The sequence below is a fragment of the Rattus norvegicus genome, chromosome 7, assembly GCF_021556685.1.
Source record: "Rattus norvegicus strain SHRSP/BbbUtx chromosome 7, alternate assembly SHRSP_T2T, whole genome shotgun sequence".
Taxonomy (NCBI): domain Eukaryota; kingdom Metazoa; phylum Chordata; class Mammalia; order Rodentia; family Muridae; genus Rattus; species Rattus norvegicus.
In genome coordinates, this window is record NC_141540.1 from 132070872 (window position 1) to 132085815 (window position 14944).

At 42.2% G+C, this 14944-nt stretch overlaps 1 protein-coding gene across 1 annotated transcript in view; it reads right to left on the reverse strand.

Annotated features, from left to right (window-relative positions):
• The window catches only part of Slc2a13 (solute carrier family 2 member 13), a 318829-nt gene that overhangs the window by 59015 nt on the left and 244870 nt on the right, over nt 1-14944 (reverse strand).

Below are 14944 nucleotides of genomic sequence, written 5' to 3' on the forward strand. Positions count from 1 at the left end.
TTCCTCTGCCCTTTCTATAAAGGATGAACTGTACCATCAGCAGCAAAGACTGGTTCCTGATTTTTGCATTGAAGATAGCAATAGTGTACATTGATTAAATTGTATCTACAGATGATGATTACTACATGGTGTCCAAATATGACACTACTTCTAAATTTATCATGACTGTAATTCTTATAAATATCTACATATTCATTTACCTGCAGGCACACATGAGCTCTAACTGCCACCTCACATTGCCACCTGAGGTTTTATGTTTATTTATGTCAGTCACTCACTTGTTCTGTTTTTAGAGAGACCTTTCTTCTTCCTTCCCTGTTAGGGTGGGGCACTGTATTGTTGTAAAATAAAAATGTACTAGAAAGAAACATTAGAAATCAGTTCCTAGAAACTGGGCCTAAGCACCAATGCTATATGTTAAAAATGCAAGCCCCACTCTCATCCTTAGGGCCACTGCCCAGCCATAGCAGGAGCCTGACAGCTTCTGTCTGCGGGCTGTAGTAGAGGGATACACACTGTACGTCTGCTCTCAGTGAAGGAAATCTGTTCTTCCCCATCAGGTATTTAAGGAGCCTGGGTGTCAGTCAGAGTGGCAGTCACTGTGAATCAGTGTGTGCAGTTTCAGTTCACGCCAGGAGCAAGGAGACAGTCGAGCATCTCAGGCTGTGTCTGGAAGCCATGTTGAAACACAGCGGGCCCCCTACCCCTTTGCACAATAAATACATTTAGAAAATTGTAAAAAGAAAACCCAATAATAACCACCTCCCAAAAAAATTAAAAAAAGAAATGGTTATAATTTCCATATTAGTAGTTAATGCTGTAGGTTGAAACGTTATCCTTGAGCTGGGTCTGGTCTCTGAGCTGATTTTTCCATGTCTGTCTCTGTCCTCATCTACTGCACACACTATCACCATAGAACATTTAATTTGTGGATGCAAGATTACAACGGTCATTCCCCCTCGGGAACTGCACAGGCACCCACCAACACTGTAGACACAGACTTACCCTTTCTTTTCTACATTTACAAATCTACAAGCAAAGTTACATGAAGAGTTCGGACACAACTAGGAATATCTGTTTTATAAAAGATACGACTTCACTGCTTACATATAAAATATAAATCAATCATTTCCCCACTGTATTGGTGAGCATTAGGACCTACTCTGTACAAGAGCTCTGGGCAGAGTGACTGCTACAGTGTTCATGATATCGTGAACAGGACCGGAAAGGCTCCCATTCAGAACTGATACTAGTAATTTTACTAATGCTTAAAAAATAGTTTTGCCCACTTCTAATTACATTCCAAAACACTAGCGACTACCAGACTCTTTTGAAAACTACGAGACTTTCCTATGAATTCAATCAATATGCAAGTAAAAATTTAAAAATAAACCTGTTGACAAGTGACTCTCATTGTGTCTTGTTTTTTCCCCCACAGCTGGCATAACACTTGTACACAGTTTCTGTCAGTATCGTGTATGGGGAGATATCTTAATCAAGTCTCTGAGTACACCGACCGTGGGTGAGTGGGTATTGCTAATTCTCCCCAATTCCAGCAGATGAGACATTTAGCAAACACCCATTCCTTCACACTTGACATCACTAAGTGGGGGCCTCTCTCTCACCAGGTTAATTTCACCCACTCTCTTTTACTAAGTAGGTTAAAAATGCCCATTCATACATGGGGAAAATGATTCTCTCAACCAATGTAAACAATGTAAACAAACAAGACCAACCAACTCGCAAACAAACTTAAGTCCTAAGTGGACTACTGCTTCAGACAACGCGTTTCAGAAAGAGAAGCTCGGGTTTGCTGGACAAGTGAAGACGTACCCTACTAGGCTTTTAACGTATCTGACTAAATTATTTTCTCTTTCTCAAAGGCTGTCTGGCACCTGTGCTGGCAGAGGCACATCAGACTGAATTTCTGCAATGGACAATGACTGATAGGGCTGCGTGTGGGCAGAGACAGGTACAGCCTTGTCACTTAGGACTTAGCTCTATGCAGGGGTAAGGTAAGGGGCCTTCTAAACCCACCAAACCTCTTTGGTTGGAGTCCTTGGTTATAAAAAGGGAGAAACAAAAATAAATGCCTCCATGGAGACTCCATGAAACCTCCTGGAGGGGCAGCTGGCTCAATGCTAACTGTATTATGAACGGGACCCAGACGTTTCTAAACACATGCATGAACCAACTGTTTATTTCTCACCTCCTGTCTTGAAGCCAAAGGATGAGGCAGCTGTTTGGCCAGTTGTAAAGGCAGAGGCGGTGGCAACTGAAGAGATCTTCATGACTTTTGCAAAGTGGAAGGTTAAGTATTTCAGAGATCCGTTTCTGATCACCCGCATTTCTTTTGAACACTAATGACTATTAAATAAACTAAACTGTGAATGCATGTTAAGCTCTGTTGGGCTATCTTACTTGCCCTTCTTGTTTTAAGCACAACCAATCATAAATGTCCCATAAAAATTAGGGGTTCCTGAGTCCCACTGTTGTGGCAAAGCTGCCCAAGGATCTGTCTGCTCCCCACCGCAGACTAGTGGAGCCTCAGCACCAGACACTGCTCTTAGCTGCAGAGGAAGCTCACTGGTGGTGCCTCATCCTGGCTTTGAACTCTGCCTTCCCAGTGCTCCTGGCTGTACCCACCTCTGCTCAGTGCCTGTGCCTCATGAGTAAACGGTTTCTCTGAGACTTCCTTATGGAGCAGATGGGCAGTTAATCTGTCCCTCTTCCTTCATTCCTCTGACTCCAGCCCATCTCAGGCAGGAGGCACCAAGTTCACCTCTCAGAAACATTTCCATTCCCCTGTCAACGTCTTAGCCTTTTCTGGAATCTGTTCTAGTCTGGGCTCTCAACACACTATCCTTCCCTAAGCTGTGGATCGTAGGGTACTGCCAGAAATCTACCCTGACTTCCTCTCTGAGGGACTTCCAAGCACTCATGCTTTTGTTTTTGTAACAGCCTCTCAAAATGTTTTCTATCATGTTGGAAGCTTTGTCTTGTGCTTTTGTACTATTGGATTCCCCTCACCCCCAAGACTTCACAAATGCTTTGGAAGTGCCCCCACCAGGCCTATTTCTGTTACCAGTGTGTATTGCTTTATTAGTGATGGCTCTTTGCATACGTTTCTCCAATTCTGCCATAAGAACTCTGGGTTCCTGCATCTTTCCACATTTTCCGTGCATACCGATGCAAAACAGGAGCTGTAACACATGCTTTTAGCTTCTGTGCCCTGAAGCCTGAGATAGAAGGATAACCATCCTAGGGGAGCCTGGGCTATAGAGTGAGTCTCTGTCTCAACAACAACAGTAACAGCAGCAGCAGCAGCAGCAGCAGCAGCAGCAGCAGCAGCAGCAGCAACAACAACAACAACAATAACAACAACCAGCGATCTCCAGCCATTAACCTCACTGCTGCCTTTGGGCTTGTATCATCTGTTGCTTTGCTAAAACTGTTCTTGTTTGTTGAACCATGATTCATCACTGTGAACCTATATTAAGGAAGATATATCATCCAAGACCTGCCTAGCTCTCGTTCTTCCAAAACAGACTTACAGACTCCAAATCTTCCTCAGTGAGAAAGACTACATTTCAAAGGCAGTGCAAACTGAAGAAGGAAGAAGACACTTGGAAATGCAATATATATATATATATATATATATATATATATATATATATATATATATATATATGCGCTTGAAGAATGTCCTAAGACTCAACAGATAACTCAGTAAGTAATTAATAGAATAACAAAAGAGTTGCTATTTCAGTATTTAATTACAGCAGGCTTTTAAAAATAGGGATTCATACTGCATTGCTTTATTTTATCCAGTAATCTAGCTATTCAGCAAAATAAATTTAGTAAAATTAACTTTTGAAAAGTACAATGCAAAGTCCTCTTGGCCTCCATCTGAAGTTGAACTGAGCCATGACACTGTATGTTTATACGAAAGGAGGCCCACTTTGGTTCCTGCTAGAATTTCAAACATAATGGAGAGGAATATTAATTCATAATGCTTAGATTCCTGATTGATTATAATAAAACATAGGAAGACAAGCACATTAATGTAATATGAAGAAAAATAGTCCAATGAATGATGCCTATTAACAGCATTCATGCATACTGTAGTGGATGAATAAGAATGGCTTCCATAGTCTTAGTATCTAAATGTTTCGTCACTATGGAGTGGTTCTACTTGAGGGGGTATTAAGAGGTATGACCTTGTTGAAGTAGATGTGTCCTAGTTGGAGGAGGTCTTTCACTGGGAGTGGGCTTTGGGGTTTCAAAGTCTAAGCTAGCCCCCGTGTCTTTCAGCTGACCATGGATTTAGATGTAGAATTCTTAGCTAATTCTGCCTGTGTGCCTCCATGCTCCCTGTCATGACAATAATAGACTAAACTGTTGTAACTGTAAGCCAGTCCCAATTAAATGCTTTCTTTTATAAAATTTGTTGTGGTCACCGTGTCTCTTCACAGAAATAGAAAACTTGACTAAGACAGAAGTTGGTACTGGGAAGTGGAATATTGTTTTGACAGGCCTGACTATGTTACTTGGCAGAATGGGGACTTTTGGAATTTTGGATGACAAAAGTAGCCAAATGCTCTAAGCAGAGCTTAATGGGCCATCCTAGTAGGGCTGTGACACCGGTGCTCTCACTGGTGCTGAGAGTAATGTAGATTATGAAGGCCTGGATCAAGAGGTTTCAGAACAGAATATTAGTAAGTGGCCTCAAGACTTGTTCTTGTGAAATTTTGGTGGAGAACATTGCTGTCTTTTGTCTTATTTAAAAAAATCTTAAGTTGCAGAATTTTCAATCAATGGCATTGGCAGAGGAGATTTCAAGACAGCCTAGTATTGACTCTGTTATATGGTTATTAGTGGTCACTCTTAGGCAGATCTATAATGAACAAAGCAAGCTGAGCAAGGGGAAATACAAAATGTACAATTTAAGGAGAAAAGGAGCACCAGGAAGTATAACAGAGCTACACACTATGCTCAAAGACATATACAATGTAAAGAAAAGCCTGATGCTAAAAGAAGTGAAGAGAGTGGTGACTTCAGGACAGAATCCCACCCAGCTATGCTTCTAACTTGCAAAAAGGAGTTGAAGAAAAGCTCAAGCAGTGGAGGAAGCCTTCAACAACAGAAAGCTGGTGAAAATGTAATTGAATAAGGGAGCCATGTTCCAGTCCCAGTAAGCAGCAGAACCTGGCAGCTTCAGCTACATAGTTCGTGCTTTAGAGTTAAGGATACAAGAAAGGGGCTATGGAATCTTCCTCCACTACTAAGGAGATCTGCTAATACCAGGAGTGCTTCAGGATTATCCCTATATGGATACCTAGAGAGGTCATTTTGTGAAGCTTTGAAGGTGAAGTCTTGATTGTCTTGGAGATACTAAGAAGTTAGAGATTTCAGAGTTTTGGGATACCTGCCTAGGAGAGCTGCTAACAGGGTGTGAAAACAGCCCAAGAGAGAGAAGTGTGCTACAGAATAGTCTTAAGTAAAATCAAAAGGAAGGTGAGAATTTGCAAGTCAAATTTTGATGCTAAGTCATGTACACATACACACATACACATATGCACACATGCCATGATCAATAAGAAAAACAATAAGATAAAAAGAATAATAGTTTTTACCCTTATGTGAAAATGCAGGTAACCTGTGATCATAGGTAACAGGCTATCCCCTGAAGATCAGAATATTCTAATGTGTCTTTTATTCAGTATTAAGCCAGAACCATAGAATGTCGGAAAATGTTACTGAATCTGTTTCCCAGCAGGAATTATAGACTTGGGTAAGGTAAAGCACTAATAGTGGTTACTAAATAATAAAACTTGCTAGTATGGGTTTACAAGGCAACTAGTTGAAAAGCAGTATCATCATCAGACATTGATTAAAAAAAGCAAGAATATAGAGAGACAAAATGAACTGATCTCTGTAACCATTCTGGAAGCATCTAGTCAATTTTTTATCACCACACAATTTATGACTATAACCTACTGTAAATCAGACCAAGGTCCACATCAGTTTTGCACAGTGAAAACAAGAAATGATTAGAATTCCTATGCAAAAATCTGTTTATGTTTGATTGTCTTGACGTTTTGGAGATCTTCATTGGCATACTCTGGAGAAAAATAAAGAGGCTCATGGGTTTCAAAGAAGGTAATGATGACAGAGCCACCACGGTGGACGGTATTGGTGATGAGTGAGTGTCAGAGTGTCTTGACTACAGTTGCAAAGAATGTCTGAGTTTGCCACATTCTCTGGGTCAGATCTGAAGTAGACATCCTTCTAGGAAATGAAGAACTCTCACCTTCCTAAGACAGGGTGACCCAATGTTGAGATACATAAAAGATGCTCTGAGGTGGTATCTGAGAAAGAGAGCAATGGCTGAAGTATACTGCCAGCTCCGTGACTAACTTTGTGTTTGTGTTCCCAAACTTCTAGCATTTCTTGGACTAGAATCAAAAGGTGGGCTGAGGAAAGAAAGTCAGTGGCTAGAAGCATTTGTTGCTTCTGCACAAGACTCAGTTTCAGTTCCTACCAGCTAGTTGAAACCAGTCACAGTTCCAGTTCCTAGGGATGTCCTCTTTCGGCCTCCACGGACATCACATATACATATGCACAGGGTACATGTAAATACATGCAGGCGAAATACTCATACACATAAAAACGTATTAAAAGGTAAGAATAAGAATTTTGGAAAATAAAGGCAGCTGTTTCAAATTCCGACAAAGCACTAAGGCATTTTATTTTTAATTGCATACTCTCCTTAAATAAGGATTTTTTTCCCTCAAAATCAACTGCTAAGAGAGAAAATCGTTGGAAGTGATTTTAATCAGTTTATTAATCCATGCATGAGTTCAGAACCTCATCTCTGTTACAAAATGAATGTTGCTACCCATTATCCTGAGAGAGTTTTAATATTAGTTCAATTAAATGGCGCCTTCCCTAGCTGGATCATTAGGGTGTTTCTGGTTTAATGATCTTCATCCTTTAGTATTCCATTTTCAAGGATGAATCTTGATAAAGCCCTAGTGTTTCTAGATAGGTTTCTGGGTGCCTATTGCTGTTGCGTCATGAGTGCCTGATGCGAGCATCTTTCTATGGCCCTCAGGGCTTAAATAGACTGTCAGGTAGTCAAAGAAAGGTCATTAGTTTCACTAAAGGAGAGAAGAGGGCAGAACGAAGGAGCTATGGCATTTCACTAAGTCTCATAAACTATCTCCCAGTCATTGTCTTCCTCCCTTACAATCAAATAATATAATATTTTCCATCTAAGAATGTGTGAGAGTAATTAGAAAACATATCTATAAAGAATATGGAGTGATTCTTGGAGAAGTAAAGGACTTAATTCACAGACGCTATGTTATTTTAAAATCAAAGCATGATTAGAATTTTGTCCCATCCATCTTCCTTGATCAGATCCTAGGACATGTAACCCTCATGGAATTAGGCATACCACTCTGAACATGTCCAAAGTACACTGCCCTCACACTCACCAACACAAATACACTTCACACTGTTTTGTCTCTTGGGGGCTGCTAGATTGCTCCCAACTCACACCCAGAGCCAGGCAGACACCCCTCTACAAAGCCTTAAGGTATTGATTATAGTCCCTGGTGGATATGTTGAGTGCCTTCCTCCTTCCTTACCCGTGTCTTGTCTTGTTACCCAAGGCTGTTCATTTCCTTCTGCCTCATCTGCAGACTGGCACCTTGTTCCCTAGCAACAATAAAGTCTAATCTGGTCTAATTTCCTGAAGAGAATGGATCTCCTGCCTTTGCCCAGACCATCCTCATACTCTGGGGCCTTCCCTGCTGTGTCAGTTGGAGAAACCCCTGCTCACCTCAGAAGGATTAGATTGAGAGCTCACTGCTGGGAGCTGCATCTTCCACATGGGATCCATAAACTTGATTAAAAAAAACCTCTATTTCATTAATCTTGTATTAAAATTAAGCATTTCCTTCAATTATGAATGTAGGTAATAAACTGTCATCAGGCACAGTAATCTAATATCATCTTGTCCCATTACCCATTACAGCAAATATAAAAATCTCTGAATACCACTGACGTTCACTAAGATGTTAGAACTATGAGGCTGGGCTGCAGCTACCTCTGGCTTTTCATATGTTAAAAATGAGGTACGAATGTCGTTCATATATAGCAAGTTCATTCCAAGGAGGATTTTGAGCTGGTTGGAGCAGCACAGGCCTATAATCCAGAGGCTTAAGTAACTCCTGGTTTGGGGCCAGTCTAGACATCTTAGCAAGAATTTACCTTGAAATAAAATTAGGAAAAAAAAAGAAGGGAGAGAGGGAGTGAGAGGAAGGGAAGGAGGGAGGGAGGGAGGGAGGGAGGGAGGGAGGGAGGGAGGGAGGGAGGGAGGGAGATGAATAGAAGTAGCTCAGTGGCAGGGAACTTGCCTAGCATGTATAAGTCAGGTTTAATCCCTCACATTGTGGAAAATACGCTTGACATCAGATTTTAATGTGTTGTGATCCTGTAGGGTTTTTTTTACTTCCTAAAAACACTACTCCATAAGGAGGTGTGCAGCAGTGACACCTCCTGTGAGGTGTGCTGCGAGGCCTTGAGAGGCAGGTGCTGTGCCGAGCCTGACTCACCACCAGTCTGCACCACGAGTTCTGCATTTGTTCCAGTAAAGGCAAAGCTTTGCTTTTTAGTACCCATGACCTATACTGCAGCTCTCAAAAAAAAAAATTTTTTTTAATGAAAAATGAGAACTGGGCTGGAGAGATGGCTCAGAGGCCAAGAGCACTGGCTGCTCTTTCCGAGGTCCTGAGTTCAATTCCCAGCAAGCACATGGTGGCTCACAACCATCTGTAATGGGATCTGACACCCTCTTCTGGCCTGCAGACATACATGCAGGCAGAATACTGTATACAGAATAAATAAATAAATCTTTTAAAAAATGAGAACCCTAAATGCACATAGAATGCGCTACATTTTAATTAATCTTGCAGTTTATTTACTGACATAGACTTGTCCTTTGGCTAGGGTCATTCACTTCCCCCCATTAAATCCATTTATTCAAACCGCAAGCCTGATCAGCCATAGTGGTCAAAGTTAGTTCCACTGAACCACTGAAGAGACATTTTAAGTGGGTTACTATGATTGTTTTTTTTTTTTTTTTTTTTTTTTAAAACCAACAGTTTGGAGCAAAGCAGCAGGCATTTCCCGTGCACCACACCGAGAACACAGGAGGGCGTCTGTGTAATCTACCGGGGTAGAGTGAGCAATATGTAACAGCCAGACGCTTAGCTGTTGATTGGTAGATATTTTATCATTTGGTCAATATGACTTACAAGACGGCGATTTTCATTTTGTTAAAACTTAGAAAACAGTTTGAAATCTTACCAGGGCTCTTATTCAGCATTATTATTTAGTGGCATTTCCTCAAAGGTTGTGTTCTCGTCACGAACACTTCTGCAGAGTATAGACCCTCTGTTCACAGATAACAGAATGGGGTATTATTTAAATATTAACAGAATTCTAAGTTGGCTTTTTTTATGGGTTCCCTGCAATGACCAAACTTCTAGAACAAGAATATGAGCGTTAGTGCGTCCACTCCAGGCCCAGGGCTGCTCTCTCAGCCTGCTGTCTGGATAAGCTACGGATAAGCTAGTCCCAGCTACTATGCCAGTCCCATGCCTGGCTGCTTTCCCACCACAGTGACCACGGACTGACCCTCTGAAACTTGACTAAGTTGCCTTGACCAAGGTGTCTCTTCACATTACTAGAACAGTAAATAAGATATCTGGGTTATCTGAGATACATAATTTTTGTCTCTTTTCTTTTTTTACCTTCTTGTTGACCTTTGAAACTAATTGGTGAAGTTCAGAAAAGTTTTCACGTATGTATTTTGAGTTCAAAAGGAATAAATGAGGATATAAATAAAAGAGGGATGTGAGTAACAAAAAAAATGCTTAATGCTGGCCTGCTAGTGCACAGTTTAGAGCTTAATGCTGGCCTGCTAGTGCCTGGCCTAGAGCTTAATGCTGGCCTGCTAGTGCCTGGCCTAGAGCTTAATGCTGGCCTGCTAGTTCCTGGCCTAGAGCTTAATGCTGGCCTGCTAGTTCCTGGCCTAGAGCTTAATGCTGGCCTGTTAGTGCCCGGTCTAGAGCTGGAGAATGGGAAGAGTCTCAGACTCCTATCACTGAAAATGTTTCTAAGAGGTGGATGCTCTGGCCAGTTTTCCTGTCAATGCGATACAAGCTACAATCATCTGGGATGAGGGACTCTTAACTGAGAAAATGTCTCTACCGCACTGACTGTAGGCAAGGCTGTGGGGCATTTTCTTGATTCAGGATTGATATGAGAGGGCACAGTCTACTGTGTGTGATGCCAACCCTGGATTGGTGGTCCTGGATTCTATACTGAGTCAGACTGAGTGAGCTGAGTAGTAGGCTGGCGTGCAGGGTTCAGCCATGGTCTCTTCTCCTCTTCCTATCTCCAGGTTCCTGTAGAGATTCTGATGCTGACATCCCCCAGTGAACTGTGATGTGGAGGTATAAGCTAAACAGACCCCTTCTTCTCCAGATTGTTTTGGTTATATCATTTAGAACAGCAACAGAAAAGCAAACGAATACATCAGTCTAGAGTGACGTTGCACAGCCACATGCTAAGCCTAACGGTCATTTTGTCATGTGCTTGCTCCCTTGTGTCACCCAACCATCTATTCGGTCTTGTTATTTCCTTTCATCCTATACCCCAAATCTATGTCCACTGTCATCAAGATAATTCTTGTTGCCTAGGCTACCCATGTCCCTTCATCCCTTTGTTCTTCTCTCATTAATTCCGTTCTCCAGCTCTAGTAATATCTTAAATATGCAAACCTGATTATGTCTTTTTCTTCTTATCAACCTTGAAGTCCTCTCATAGTCCAGGGACTCTCATGGCTTATGTGGACTAGGCATGTTAGGATCAGCTATCATCCAATTCATTTGTGTGTGTGTGTGTGTGTGTGTGTGCGTGTGTGTACACACGCGCGTGTGCGTGCCCGCTTGTGTTTTTCATCTATTCTTCAAGATCAGGTTCCTTGAAGAACACATATTTTCTTTTGTCTTGAGACAGGGTCTCACTGTGTAGCCTTGAATGGCCTGGAACTCACTACACAGACGATGCAGGCATTGATTCTCAGGCATTTGCTTGCCTCTGTCTCTTGAGTGCTGGGATGTCTCCATGCCCAGCTTCCTCATGCGTCTTTGTGACCTGTATAGAAGACATAATAGGTTCTTCTGGGAGTTCACTGCTCTTACTCTTTGCGTATTTGTTCTTCGGATTCCTCCTTTTATGTTCCTGGCTTACCAAGAAGCACTTGTTTTTAATGAGAGCCTATTATAGAGCCAAGACTGGCAATGATCTTAGATTTCTGATCCTCCTGCTTCCTCCTTCTAAGTACACAGATTATAGGTCCATATTCACTATGTCTGGCTCCAGAAAGAGCTTCCTGGCTATAGGAAAGAAACGAGGTTGGAAATAGAATCTTAGTGCTATGAGGGCAATTCAAGTTCTTGACAAACTTCAAGTCATCAAAATAAAAGAAGTCATGGAGAACTCAAAGGGTGATTTATGACTCAATGTAGTCATAAAGTCATGCCCAGTTGCTAAGCATGAGCAGAAATGATGAGCTCATTATTGCTAAGGTGTTAATATGAGGGACAGAAACAGAGTAGGAGTTTTGCACATTCCAATGTTACATAAACATTATGATTAAATCTGACAGTATCATAGTGCTACGTCAATGATGTAAGACTATCAAACATGGGCCCATGCATATACAGCCATCCAATTAGACAAGATGGATGAAGCAAAGAAGTGCAGGCTGACAGGAGCCGGATGTAGATCTCTCCTGAGAGACAGCCAGAATATAGCAAACACAGAGGCGTATGCCAGCAGCAAACCACTGAACTGAGAATAGGACCCTCGTTGAAGGAATCAGAGAAAGAACTGGAAGAGCGTGAAGGGTCTCGAGACCCCATATGTACAACAATGCCAAGCAACCAGAGCTTCCAGGGACTAAGCCACTACCTAAAGACTATACATGGACTGACCCTGGACTCTGACCTCATAGGTAGCAATGAATATCCTAGTAAGAGCACCAGTGGAAGGGGAAGCCCTGGGTCCTGCTAAGACTGAACTCCCAGTGAACTAGATTGTTGGGGGGAGGGCGGCAATGGGGGGAGGATGGGGAGGGGAACACCTATAAGGAAGGGGAGGGGGGAGGGGGATGTTTGCCCGGAAACCAGGAAAGGGAATAACACTCGAAATGTATATAAGAAATACTCAAGTTAATAAAAACAAACAAACAAAAAAAAAACCCAAAAAACTATCAAACATGGCTAAACTGGGCAAGGAATGAATGTAGTAAGTCTAGAATTACTTGACATGGCTTCTGAGAGCAATGGAGAATGGAGGGAGTACTGCTTTCCTGAACTTGTCATTGCCACAGAGGGTTGAGCGGATGAAATCAGTTTATATTCTAGATGTCTTAGAGCTTCATTTAAAGAAGAAAGCACAAAGTGACATCATTGGACACAAGGAGCCATGCTAGGAAGCTTTGTATTCTTGCCTTGATGGTGTTAGATATGTGGGCAGGGGCAAAGGATAATTAACATAAAAAACCTTGGAAGCCTAATGGGTGTGTTCGCACACTCTGCCCCTCTCTCCTGTGCCTTCAGAATTTCCAGTGATGAGTCTAGGTCATTGTTCCAACTGAGAAACAGTGAAGAGAAAAGTGCAGCGGGCTGGAGGTGCAGTCCTCCAGTGAATTTTGATCGTCACAGGACATCATGTGTAGTCAGGAATGTGCTGACCAGGAAATGAGCCAGCTCTCAGCGGTTTGGTAAAATTATCCATGTCTCTAGGTTGTCTTCACTGACACATTGCCCTCCCTGGTCTAAGGCAAGAAGACAGAGCCTGAAGGTACCAGAAAAAAAAAAAAAACAATGTCTGCAAGGAGTGCTGTGCTAAAGCGCCCCGCATGGGAAGCCCACAGGAGAGGTCTAAAGAATACGCAGCCAGCTAGAGTGCTCTGGGAAGATGATATGGTGTATGTGGACTTCTGTTTCCTTGAATGAAGAGAGGTTTAAGTTAGGTTACATTAAGTGCTTTGCCTACCCTGAGTATTTGTGACTCGATGCTGGGAATAGAACTTGAAGGATGGGAACGTACTATTTGATGAGCAAAATAACAAGGGTAGTCAAGGACTCAGTAAAGATCTTAGCTGCAAACCACGTATTACCCTATCCATATCTTTGATGCTTACTGCCTCACTTGACTCCCAAGCCTCGGCTATCACATACCTGCATCCCCCAAATGCCCATACAACATTCTGCTACAGCTCAATCTGCCCACACCAGCTTATCACCTTGTCTCAATCAGTTACCTTCTTTCCTATGCAAAGTACCTTCTACCTGGTTCCTCATGCAGACACTTCAAATTCTCTGAAGACGCCTTTCTCTTGAGCTTGGTCACTTCTTTTTGATGCCTGTTGAATTTTCTTTTGAGTATGTCAAGAGTCAATCCCCTTTTCTAAATCTCCAGTGTTAGTGGCAGAGTTCAGATACCTAGCATCTCAATCAGACATCTGTAACTGCTGCCTTCTTATACAGATGCATGGAGTTTGGGAACCCACGCATCCAGAGAGAGATACCGAATGGAAATTCTGGGCAAGGCTCTCCTCTGCTTAGAATCTCTCCATGCATGCATGTTCTTGCTCTCCAGCCAAAGAGTGCAAAGCCCTTTTATGGCCTCCTCATCTTAGTCTGCTGTTTTCTCGTTGGCCCACAGTTAGTCTTTTCTTCTTACTCCATTCCTATCTTAGTCAGCGTTTCTATTCCTACACCAAGCATCATGACTAAGAAGCAAGTTGGGGAGGAAAGGGTTTATTCAGCTTACACTTCCACATTGCTGCTCATCACCAAAGGAAGTCAGGACTGGAACTCAAGCAGGTCAGGAAGCAGGAGCTGATGCAGAGGCTGTGGAGGGATGTTACTTACTGGCTTGCTTCCCTTGCCTTGCTCAGCTTGCTTTCTTATAGAACCCAGGACCACCAGCCCAGGGACAGCACCACACACAATGGGCCCTCCCACCCTTGATCATTCATTGAGAAAATGCCTCACAGCTGGATCTCATGGAGGCATTTCCTCAAGGGAGGCTCCTTTCTCTGTGATGCCTCCAGCTTAAGTCAAGTTGACACACAAAACCTGCTACTACAAGCCTTACTCATAGAAAATTTGTGCGTGCAATACATATATGTATTTGCCATTCTTGATATATATGTTGCCATTCTCACAAAACCAGCCAGTAGCTCCTGGGTACTTGCATGGTCATTGTGCCTACTCTATTCTTGATGGGCTTACTCCATTTAACTTTCCAGGGCTAAATTCACCACACACACACAAAGCTAGTGTTCTCTAAGCTCTATCATTCCAATCTTCATTCTGTTACGGTTTTATTAATTATATCAGAAGACATAACAAGGAAAACTTATACATGCAAGTGCTGTTTTAGGCATTTTCTATATGTTATTTCATCTTCATTCCAACCCCCAAGGTCCTCACCCCATAGATATTCCACGGATACTTTCAACTGCATCAAGACCATAGAAGATAAAACCATAGTTCATAGGTACTATGAGATTCTATAACTGAATGCCTTGGGGAACAGTTGTGTCTACAGATCTTTAGATGCCACCACAGGTATATTAAGGCTATGCCATAAATAATCAGAGAGACAGTGCTTGACAGAAACATTCCTTAGGACAGGTCTGAATTCTCAAAGCTGTCCATTCACTCTTTCAGTAAGTCACCTTTCTTAGGCCACCTCTCAGCCCATTCATTTTCACATAGCGTTCACACTGTTAGACTTAATGAGACCCAAGGGAAACTTGGACATGGAGACATTTTGCTTTCTTTCACCT